General features: G+C 41.1%; 1 protein-coding gene across 2 annotated transcripts in view; it reads right to left on the bottom strand.

Moving 5' to 3' along the window:
• Positions 1 to 10,256, bottom strand: part of GIMD1 (GIMAP family P-loop NTPase domain containing 1) — an 18,923-nt gene that overhangs the window by 5,267 nt on the left and 3,400 nt on the right. The gene's annotated exons all lie outside the window — the stretch shown is intronic.

Genomic DNA, 10,256 nt, shown 5'->3' with positions numbered 1-10,256 from the left:
AACAAATATACATCTATCAACAAATAAATCTAAAAATCAAGTGAATAAAAAATCTGATGAACAGAGTAAACTGGTGAATATAATAGAATCAGGGGCATAGAAAGGGAATGAACTACTATTCTCGGGGGGGGGCAAGGGGTGTGGGGGTGCGGGAAGAGACTGGACAAAAATTGTACACCTATGGATGAGGACAGTGGGGGGGGGTAAAGTCAGAGGGTGGGGTGGGAACTGGGTGGAGGGGAGCTATGGGGGGGAAAAAAGAACAACTGTAATAATCCGAACAATAAAGATTTAATTTAAAAAAAAAAGCTTGTCAACTCAACCTTTTGACAGTTGCCAATGGATGCAGTTAACATAACTCTTCTTCAAATCTGCAATATATTTGACAGGTTTTTTGGTAGGAGCAAGTTTTTTATACCCTTAAGGGTTATGCAATTTTACTTTCCCAGGACTGATTGCAGACTCTTGACACAGTATTCATAGATGTATTCTGTTTTCTCTGACATGTTTATATATTTATTACTATTTATTAATTATTAAGACATTAGATTTCATTGGGGAAAATATAATCTTAGGTAATAATAAAATCTAACTTAGTAGTCTTTATTTTTTTGTATTTCTCAGCTTCTGATAATTATGTTTTGAAATCTAGTTTTGAAATCTAGTTTTTCTAGCTTATTTTTAAATTTTTTGATTTTCTTTAAGTAATTCTTAGTTTTTGTTTTATACATTTGAGCCTCTGTTGCTAGTTGAATGAATATTATGATTATTTTGGTCATGGTTAATTATTTTTCTCATTTTATATATAACTATCCATCTTGTTCTCTCTTTCCTTATTCTGTCATGTATTAATATTGTTATATAAATTTTCTTTTGGACCTTTGGGGATTTTTTTGGTGTATGTTATTTAACTTTACTAGTGTAAAATAAAATATAGATATAGAAAACCATAAAAAATTAATGAAATGCTAAGTATATCAGGCCTAGGTTCTAAGAATAAAAAGATTCCTGGGTCATTTACAAGAGAGTCATTTTCTTTCTTTCTTTCTTTCTTTCTTTTTTTTTTTTTTTTTTTTTTTTCTTGTTAATCCTCACCTGAGGATATTTTTCAATTGACTTTTAGAGAGAGTTGGAAGGGACGGGGAGAGACAAGGAGAGAGAAACATCGATGTGAACTGGCATGCTCCCTGATCAGGGTGGGGAATTGAACCTGCAACCAAGGTACATGTCCTTGATGGGAGACTGGAATCAAACCCAGACCCTTCAGGCCACAGGCTGACGTTCTATCCACTGAGACAAACTGGCTAGGGTTAGAACCACTTTCCATGCTTGCTAAAAATGCATCAGAATCTTTAGGGATGAAACCTGGAAATTTGAACTTTTAAAAGCACTCTAGGAGATCTATTCATTCAGCAAAACTTTATTGAGGTCTCCTTTGTTCCAGAAGACACTGTAGAACAAGACTACATTTCCTGCTTCTAAGTAGCATAGATTCTTGTGTATTAACTAAACTTAGAACTGAAGAAGTGGGACAGATAGAAAAAATAATACTTACAATCTAGTATAATTGCAATTGTTGTGATAGAAAATATATTGGTGTTAGAAGGGCAGACATTTAGCCCAGTTTGGGGGTGGATGGAAAGTGGGGGTAAAGGAAGGTGTCAGAAAAGTTTCTAGCATGTGATGATGCCTTGAGCACAGGAATTAATGAGGGAGTTACCAGGTAGTGAAGACATACCAAGTAAAGAGAGGGATTGAGCAGTGTTAGGGATTTCAGGATTGGGATTTTTTCTATACAACAATTGATCCTTCACCACTCTTGTCTCTGGAAGTTCCTCAAATTTAGAGGTAGATCTGATATTCATCCAATATGTTATAAATGTGTTTACATGAATAGTCATAATATTGAAATGTGAAATACAAGTTAGTAAATAGCTCCTGCCCTTAACCCCTTGATCCTCCCCCAGACCCCACCCTCTCCGTATTAGTTGATGCATGGGTCATAGTTGTCATTAAGTATTTTAAAAACATCACTATATTAACATTTGTGGGGCCTGGCTGGTGCGGTTTACTTGTTTGGGCATCGTCCAGTGCACCAAAAGGTTGCTGGTTTGATTCCAGGTCAGAGCATATGCCCTGGTTGAGGCCTCGATCCCCAGTACGGGGCTGGCAGGAGGCAGCCGACAGTAATACATTTCCTTTTTGTCACCAACACATACTTTAAAGCATATGATTCAGGGAAAATGAGTTAAAGCACCTAAAGAAAATAGATTTGTGAGTTCAATATCACTTATGAGTCCATGTATTTAGCTATTGGGAAGTTTTCACATGTAGCTAATTATTTATGAAAAGATATTCATATCCTAAACTGTGAGAAAAATTGTATTTGTGAATAACTGCCAAAAATAGAAGAGAATGGTTGATTTAGCTTATAATCTTTAGATTGATTTTTGGCCAGAAAATAGTTGAATAGTTGAAAGTAGTGTCGTTTGGTGTATAGTCAACATGTTAGTGGCCAAAAGTGTTCTCTATGGACCCAGAGAAAGAATAATCACAGTTGATTGATACCTTACTTGAAAATCCAAGAGCAAGATAAGTTAATGTAAGTTATCTGGTGTTAAGAATTTAAATAGAGTACTAAGCTAGATGGAAAATTTACAATCAATTGTGAATTTGTTTGGTTTCAGAGTGCTTGATGGGTAGGAGAGTCCATCTAGTCCTTATGGGACAACTAGTTAGGATATAGACTTTGTTTTCCAGGAATTATATTCATTTCCCAGGACCTCACCAGCCCTGCCCCATTTGTTTGTGGTTGATGAAATCATAGCATCTGGACTTTTTAGGGGGAAACTTTTTAAAAAGCCAACTATTACATCAACTGAGAAAAAAATTATCATGAAAAAGAAGACAATAAGGACAATTTTTTTTATATTTTATGCTGTTCCCTTACTCTCACCCCACTTAAATCACTACACTTTCCTTCTCAAAGAGCCAAAGTTGAATGATAAGACCTCGTTAGATCAAATTCAGAGAATTTTCAACTTTAGAAATATCTGTCCAAATTGCCTTATTCACAGATGATGATATTGAGGTTGCGTTGTTAATGGCTTGGCCAAAGCAACGTAGTTGATTGTTGGCAGGTCTGGGCTGTAACAGAGGTCCCTGGACTGCCAGGCCTACGTCCTTCCCATGACATTGGGGCTTCTCAGGTTTTCCTTAATAAGCCAGTCAATTTTTCTTCCCATGTTTTCTTTTTTCTAAATTAATAAGGAAGTTCTTATAGTTATAAATCAGGGCCATGTAAATTTGATTTCACTCTTACTTTCTTTTATAGCCTAGCAAGATAATCCCAGAGAAGGCTACAAAAAATGTTCTAATTTTAGAACAAGACAAATTCCAACAATACAATCATAATGACCACAGCTAATATTTATTGTATACTTTCTATTTGCTATTGTGAGTATTACATTATCCCACAAGTACTGCAGTAGACACTATTTTCCAATCTATCAATAAAGAGTTGGAAGTTTAGAGAAATTACTTGCCCAAGGTCACAAAGCAAGTAAACAACAAGTAGGAACTTGTGCGCAGGTATAACTTACTTCAGAATCCATGTTCTTTACCTCTAAAATGTGTTGCTCATATCTACTAATTGGTTTGAATGGTACCCATCACAATCTGAGTAGTGATGATAATAATAAAAACAATAACAGTAATACTAATTTTCAGTGAACCTACTGTATAATTCAGGCACAATGCTGAGCATATTACATTTATCAAATATGAGCCTCGGAACTCTTTAACATAGGTAAAATTATCTCCATTTTATAAATGAGAAACTGAAGCCAAGAAAGTCTTAGTACCATTTATAGCCATATACCCAGAATTATAATAAGGCTTATTTTCCAGCTAAATTCCATCAAAAACCTATGCTGATGATCTTTGCTTAGTATTTTCATGTCCTGCATTGGCCTTTCTCATCCTTTTGTATACATATCCACCTATAACATTAACAGTCATGTTCATTCTAAATAAAAATAAATGTTTAAAGCCTGATTATGTACAAAAATAATACATGATACTATGACAGTAGAAAGAATATGGTTGTAGTCAATTCATGGATTCAGTTTCTTACTGTTTGCTGCACGCTAGCACTTTCCTTAAGGTGACTTTACTACATCTGCTCTGATCCATTGTGTGTGTGTGTGTGTGTGTATGTGTGTGTGTGTGTGTTTAACATTCAAATAATATTCAAATAATATTTAAAAGAATCATTTTCTTTATTTCCCAAGTTTTGGTAGATGACTCACTGGCATTGCTACCTTTTTACGGTAAATTAAGAAAGGCCTACCATAAATAAAGAAAAAAGGATTATGAAGGGAAATGTTTCAGTTGTCACAGCTGGAAGCCTATAATGCATCTGTAAAATATTGGAGCACAAATCGAGAGAGACATGTAAAGAGACAACAGGGAGTTACAGGGAAGAAGAGGGCACTCCTCTGGCATTGGCCTTAAGACACCTTCCAGGACAGGCAGCAGTACAGGCTGATGGCAGATATTCTGTTCCCCATTTTTCATCAGCCTGAACAATAAAACAATCCAGGGCGTGTCTACAACAAGAGAACCTTAACAACGCCTTGTGCCTTCCTAACAGCTGCTGGTCCTGTTGAATATTCAGACATTCTGCAGCTGCTCCCAGTCTGTGAGCACATCCAGATGGCTGCCACCAGTATCTGAGTCACCTTCAGGAAGAAGGTCATAAACAATCAGCCTGTGCTTGGGCGACCTTCAATGGAAGATCCTGGTGGAAGCCCAAAATAGGGCTGCAATGCCTCCCAGGGGTCGTGGGCCCCTCAGGATTACCAACAGGAGAAAGCAAAGCGGGGAAACCCCTGGGATTGGATACTAAGTCTAGACTGCAGAGTTCTCATGGGAGAGAATGTATATATTCTTGAAAAAATTATTATAGATCTGAGTTTGGCCCTAGCCCATCTTTAACTTCTGATTGGACACTAACTTAAGGAAGACAACCATAAGAGAAGGCCATATGCCAGATACCACTTAAAAAGATCAGAGATAAGTATGAATCAAATTTACTTTTATAAAAAAAAAATTAGGGGATTGTAATATTCTTCTATATCTCAAAACTGGAAAATAAATCTATTTTCAAAATGTATGTCTTTTAAATACCCTTTGTGGCTCAGCATAAGACTAGCATAGAGAATAATTTGAAGACATATGGAGAGAGTCAGGTTAGTTTTGAGAAATATTTGTTTATGCATTTACTGAATTTATTGAATTATACCCATCTATAGCTCAATCTAAATGCTTATTTAATAGCAGCTTTAAATGAACTTTAAAAACTGTTTCATGCCCAGCTGGTACGGCTCAGTGACTGAGTGTTGACCTATGAACCAGGAGGTCACGGTTTGATTAGGGTCAGGGCACATGCCCTAGTTGTGGGCTTGATCCCCAGCAGGGAACATGCAGGAGACAGCAGATCAATAATTCTCTCTCATCATTGGTGTTTCTGCCTCTCCTTCTTTCTTTCTCTAACATCAATAAAAACATATTTTATTTTTTTATTTATTTTAAAATATATTTTATTGATTTTTTTTTTACAGAGAGGAAGGGAGAGGGATAGAGAGTTGGAAACATCAATGGGAGAGAAACATCGATCAGCTGCCTCTTGCACACTCCCTACTGGGATGTGCCCACAACCAAGGTACATGCCCTTGACTGGAATTGAACCTGGGACCCTTCAGTCCACAGGCCGATGCTCTACCCACTGAGCCAAACCAGCTAGGGCAATAAAAACATATTTTTAAGAAAACTCTGAAAATTACACTGATGGAAAACCACAGGTTCCCCATCACCACCCTTAAATTCTCATCAGAAATGGATGCTTTAAATGCAGGTTTTAATAGTTTGGGAGAGGTAGATTGGCTTTCTTAGATTCCAAGTTGTTTCTTAATTGCAATCATCTCTTTTTATTTGCTTTTGTACAGCATGATCTTGATTTTTCAGGAGTTGGATGATGAGGATTATTTTTTATTCTCTTGTCACCCTAATTTTTTCCGCTAGTTTCTTGTGATTACACATATGGACTTTTTTTAGAAACATGCACAGTTACTAAAAAGTAAAATGTGTGTCTGTGATTTAAAACAATCTTATGCCTTTACTAGTTACTGGGGACAAGTCTTCCTCTAAAGCAAAGTGTACTCTCTTCCTAAGTGTAAGAGAGCCTGTATCAGCATGATCAGAGATGGACCAAAAGAAGAGCAGCATTCATACAAATTTTTCTTGAATAAAAAATGTCTGCTCCCTATTCTCTGTGTACTTTACCTGTTGAGCTTCCAGTAGAGATGAGCTCTCTGAGCTCAGTGATTTCACAAAGCTACTGAGTAATTCTAGTCAAGTCCAGCAGTTAAATTTCGGTAGTCCCAGATCAGAGAATCAATAAATTGAATAGAATGGAGCAGTTCAGTGAGCAGTTTCCAGTAATTGTTGATTGTACCTGGACCTTGCACATATCTATAATAGTACAATCGTAATATGCTAATTAGACCAGGTAACCTTTCAGATGACATTCTGGACAAAGACGTGGCTGAGAGGGCGGAAGCAGAGGCAGCTGCCATGGCTGCAAGGGCCATGCCCCTTGCACGAATTTTGTGCATTGGGCAACAGCAATCAAGGTTCAACTACAACAAAACTGTGCACCCAGCCCACAAAGGGGTGCACCAGAGTGTCCATGGTGATTGGAGAGACCAAGCCAATGGGCCCTATAGGACATCTACTACACAAGGCCATTCTATCAACTCAATCAGCTCACAGAGAACAGAGAGCTGTGGCCATACCCAGGTCCTCTCCCCTCCCCCAAGATCCTTTCCTAGCCTGGCTGAATAAGCCTCCACCTTAGTGACTTATAAACTAGAGGTCCGGTGCACAAAATTCGTGTGTGTGTGGGGGGGTTCCCCTCAGCCTAGCCTGCACCCTCTCCAATCCGGGACTCCTCAGGGGATGTCCCACTGCCAGTTTAGGCCCGATCCCCTGGGATCGGGCCTAAATTGGCAGTTGGACATCTGTCTCACAATCCTGGACTGCTGACTCCTAACCGCTTACCTGCCTTCTGGCCTGATCGCTCCTTACTGCCCCCCTTCCAGCCTGGTAGCCCTCAACTGCCCTCCCCTCTCCCCCTCTAGCCTGGTTGTCCCTAACTACCCCCTGCTGCCTGCCTGGTCATCCTGTCTCCCAGCTGGCCTGGTTACCCCCAGCTGCCCCCCCTGCCAGGCTGATCTCCCCTAATTGCTGCCTCCCCACCAGCCTGTTTGCCCATCACTGCCCCCCCTGACAGCTGGGTCGCTCCTAACTGCTCCCCCTGCTGGGTCACGGCAGTGACAGGGAGCTCTGGGCCCCGGGTTTGAAGGCCAGCCACACCCCCGATTGTGGGAGACCTAGAGTTCCGCTGCACCCTGGCCAGGGCCCAGAGCCTTCTTCCACCACTGCACCCCAGCTGGGGCCCAGGGCCCAGTCATTTTGTCATCCCTCACTGACCCGCCCTGCACCGGCCTGGTCGCCCCATGCAGCCTCTTGTTTGGTCGCCCATTCAGTCATTTAGGTCATGATGGCCCCTGGCTTTTTAAATATTAGGATGAACAAACAAGGACCACAAGGCAAGCATGGCACATGCCATTCATGTTCCCCCCTGAGGTCCCCTTGGTCTTCTCAAGGCTGGAATGGGGCGGTTTCTGACTGACCCTACTGATTATGAGGCAACCAAAGTATCTCAAATTCCTGATTTCTGTCCCATAACTAGAGTATAGATCTCTCCTGAATGTTTACCACAATGTAAGTCTCAGTGGAGTCTCATTTTCCCCTAGTCATACATTACACTACTTTGGCACTTAATGCATTGCCTTATACTTGTTTATCTATTTGTTTCTTCCAGACTCTAAGCTTTTTGTGATGAAAAGTCTCATATATTACTCACCAATCATTATGATCTGTGCCGTTATTAATAGTGTTCAATGAATGAGTGAATGAATACCAATTTGTTGGTGAACTCTAACTGCTAGTCTCCCTGATGTTATATGGATGCAACTCAGTATTTTAGTTCAGTAGTTCTGAAACTTAACCATTTTTAAGAAATATATGGAGGCAGCATAGGTAAATGCTTGTACTTGCTGCCTCCCACAACCGCATCAAAATTACAGCTAAAATACAGAACAACTATCATCCAGAACCATGGGAAAGCTGGCTGAGTGGAAGTACTACAAGTAGAGAAGTAAAGAAGAAAGCACATTGAGACTGGTAGGAGGTGTGGAAGCGTGGAAAGGGCTGGTTTGGCACCTGGGTGTGCTGCTTTTTTAATCAAGAGGGAAATTGCCTCTTTGGAGGCCACCTGGAGGAGCAAGAAGTTCCAGCCCCAGACCAGACACCCAGCCTAGGGTCCCATAGCTGGGGAAAAAAATCCCTACAGGCCATAGAACTACAGACTGTAAAAACCAGTGGAGTGGGGCTGAGTGACACACAGGCTGCTGGAGACCCAGCTGCTTCTCTTAAAAGGCCGGCACCGCCCTACCCAGTGTGGCTCAGTGGATAGAGCATCGGCCTGCAGACTGAAGGGTCCCGGGTTTGATTCTGGCCAAGGGCACATGCCCGGGTTGCAGGCTCCGTTTCCAGTGGAGGGCGTGCAGGAAGCAGCCAATCAATGATTCGCTCTCATCATTGATGTTTCTATCTCTCTCTACCTCTTCCTTCCTCTCTAAAATCAATAAAGAAAAAAAAAGGGGGCTGGCACCACAAACTGAATTTACAAGCACCCACTTCCTCTGAACTCCAATGCCGGGTGAGGCTCTGGGGGACCCAGACACATACAGGGAGAAACTGGAATGTCTGGCATTGGGGCAGGAATGTGGGGGCAGCTTTCTTCCAGATGAAGGTGCTCAGAGCGGTCATTGCTCTTGTGCTGGGACCTCGTTGTGCAGGGCTGACTGGTAGCCATTTTTGTTTGCTCTGCCCTAGTGATTCCTTGAGACCCTGCCCTACCCAATTTACAACCCCACCAAAGCTGTGTGTAGCAGCTTTTGCATATGAATGGTCTGTCCTTTCTTGGGCTAAAAACCTGTCAAACAAGCTGCAGCTGTGTCAGGGAGCTCAAAACCTTTCAATAAAAGTCCCCAAAACCTGCACCAGCACCAGCCTGCCTTGCTTCACAGTTGGGCCTCCTCAGGGCACTTCCAAACCCAATACAAAGAAGTTGAATCTGCAGATTTCTCTGTTGCTCCTGCTGGGTGGCCCCAGGCAGTGGCTGACTTTGCACCTCCCTGGAGACCCAAGAGCCAGTTTACCAGTGGTCAGTTTGAGACCATACCAGATTACAATTCTTCACATCCATAAGCGACACACTCAAAGGGCGGATTCAGTGAGCACCAAAGCCCCACTGAAGCAAGTCTTGCTCCATAGGGGTGTCTCCTGCATAGCAGCTCTCCCATAGTCGCAGCCAATTGGCCTGGAGGTCAATTCCTTCCAGTAACACCAACAGCAATCAAGGTTCAACTACAACAAAACTGTGCACACAGCTCACAAAGGGGTGCACCAAGAGTGTCCATCTCGGGTGATTGGAGAGACCTAGCCAATGGGCCCTATAGGACACCTACTACACAAGTCCACTCTATCAACTCAAGGAGACTTAGCATCTACCTGATACATAGAAACAAACATAGGGAAACAGCCAAAATGTGGAGACAAAAAAACATGTCACAAATGAAAGAGATGGAAGAAAGCAAACTACTGGATATAGAGTTCAAAACCACAATAATAAGGTTAACCAAGAATCTTCTAGAAACCTCTGAGAAATTTAGTGAGACTTTCAAGGATCTTAGTGAGAATGCCAAAAAAAAAAAGGGAAAGGACCAGTCAGAAATTAAGGATACACTGACCGAAATAGAGAATAATATACATGGATTCAACAGTAGACTAGAAGATCCTGAGAATCAAATCAATGATTTGAGGAAGGAAAAAACACCCAACCAGAAGAGAAAAAAGAAAAAAGAATCTAAAAATATGAAGATAGTGTAAGGAGCCTCTGCGACAACTTCAAGCGAATGAACATCTGAATTATGGGGGTGCCAGAAGAAGAGAGAGAGCAAGATATTGAAAGCCTATTTGAAGAAATAATGACAGAAAACTTCCCCTACCTGGTGAAAGAAATAGACTTACAAGTCCAGGAAGCACAGAGAACCCCAAACAAAAGG

The sequence above is a fragment of the Myotis davidii genome, unplaced genomic scaffold (assembly GCF_000327345.1).
Source record: "Myotis davidii unplaced genomic scaffold, ASM32734v1 scaffold967, whole genome shotgun sequence".
Lineage (NCBI taxonomy): Eukaryota > Metazoa > Chordata > Mammalia > Chiroptera > Vespertilionidae > Myotis > Myotis davidii.
Note: the sequence above shows the minus strand (reverse complement) of the source record. Positions and strands in the feature narration are given on the sequence as shown.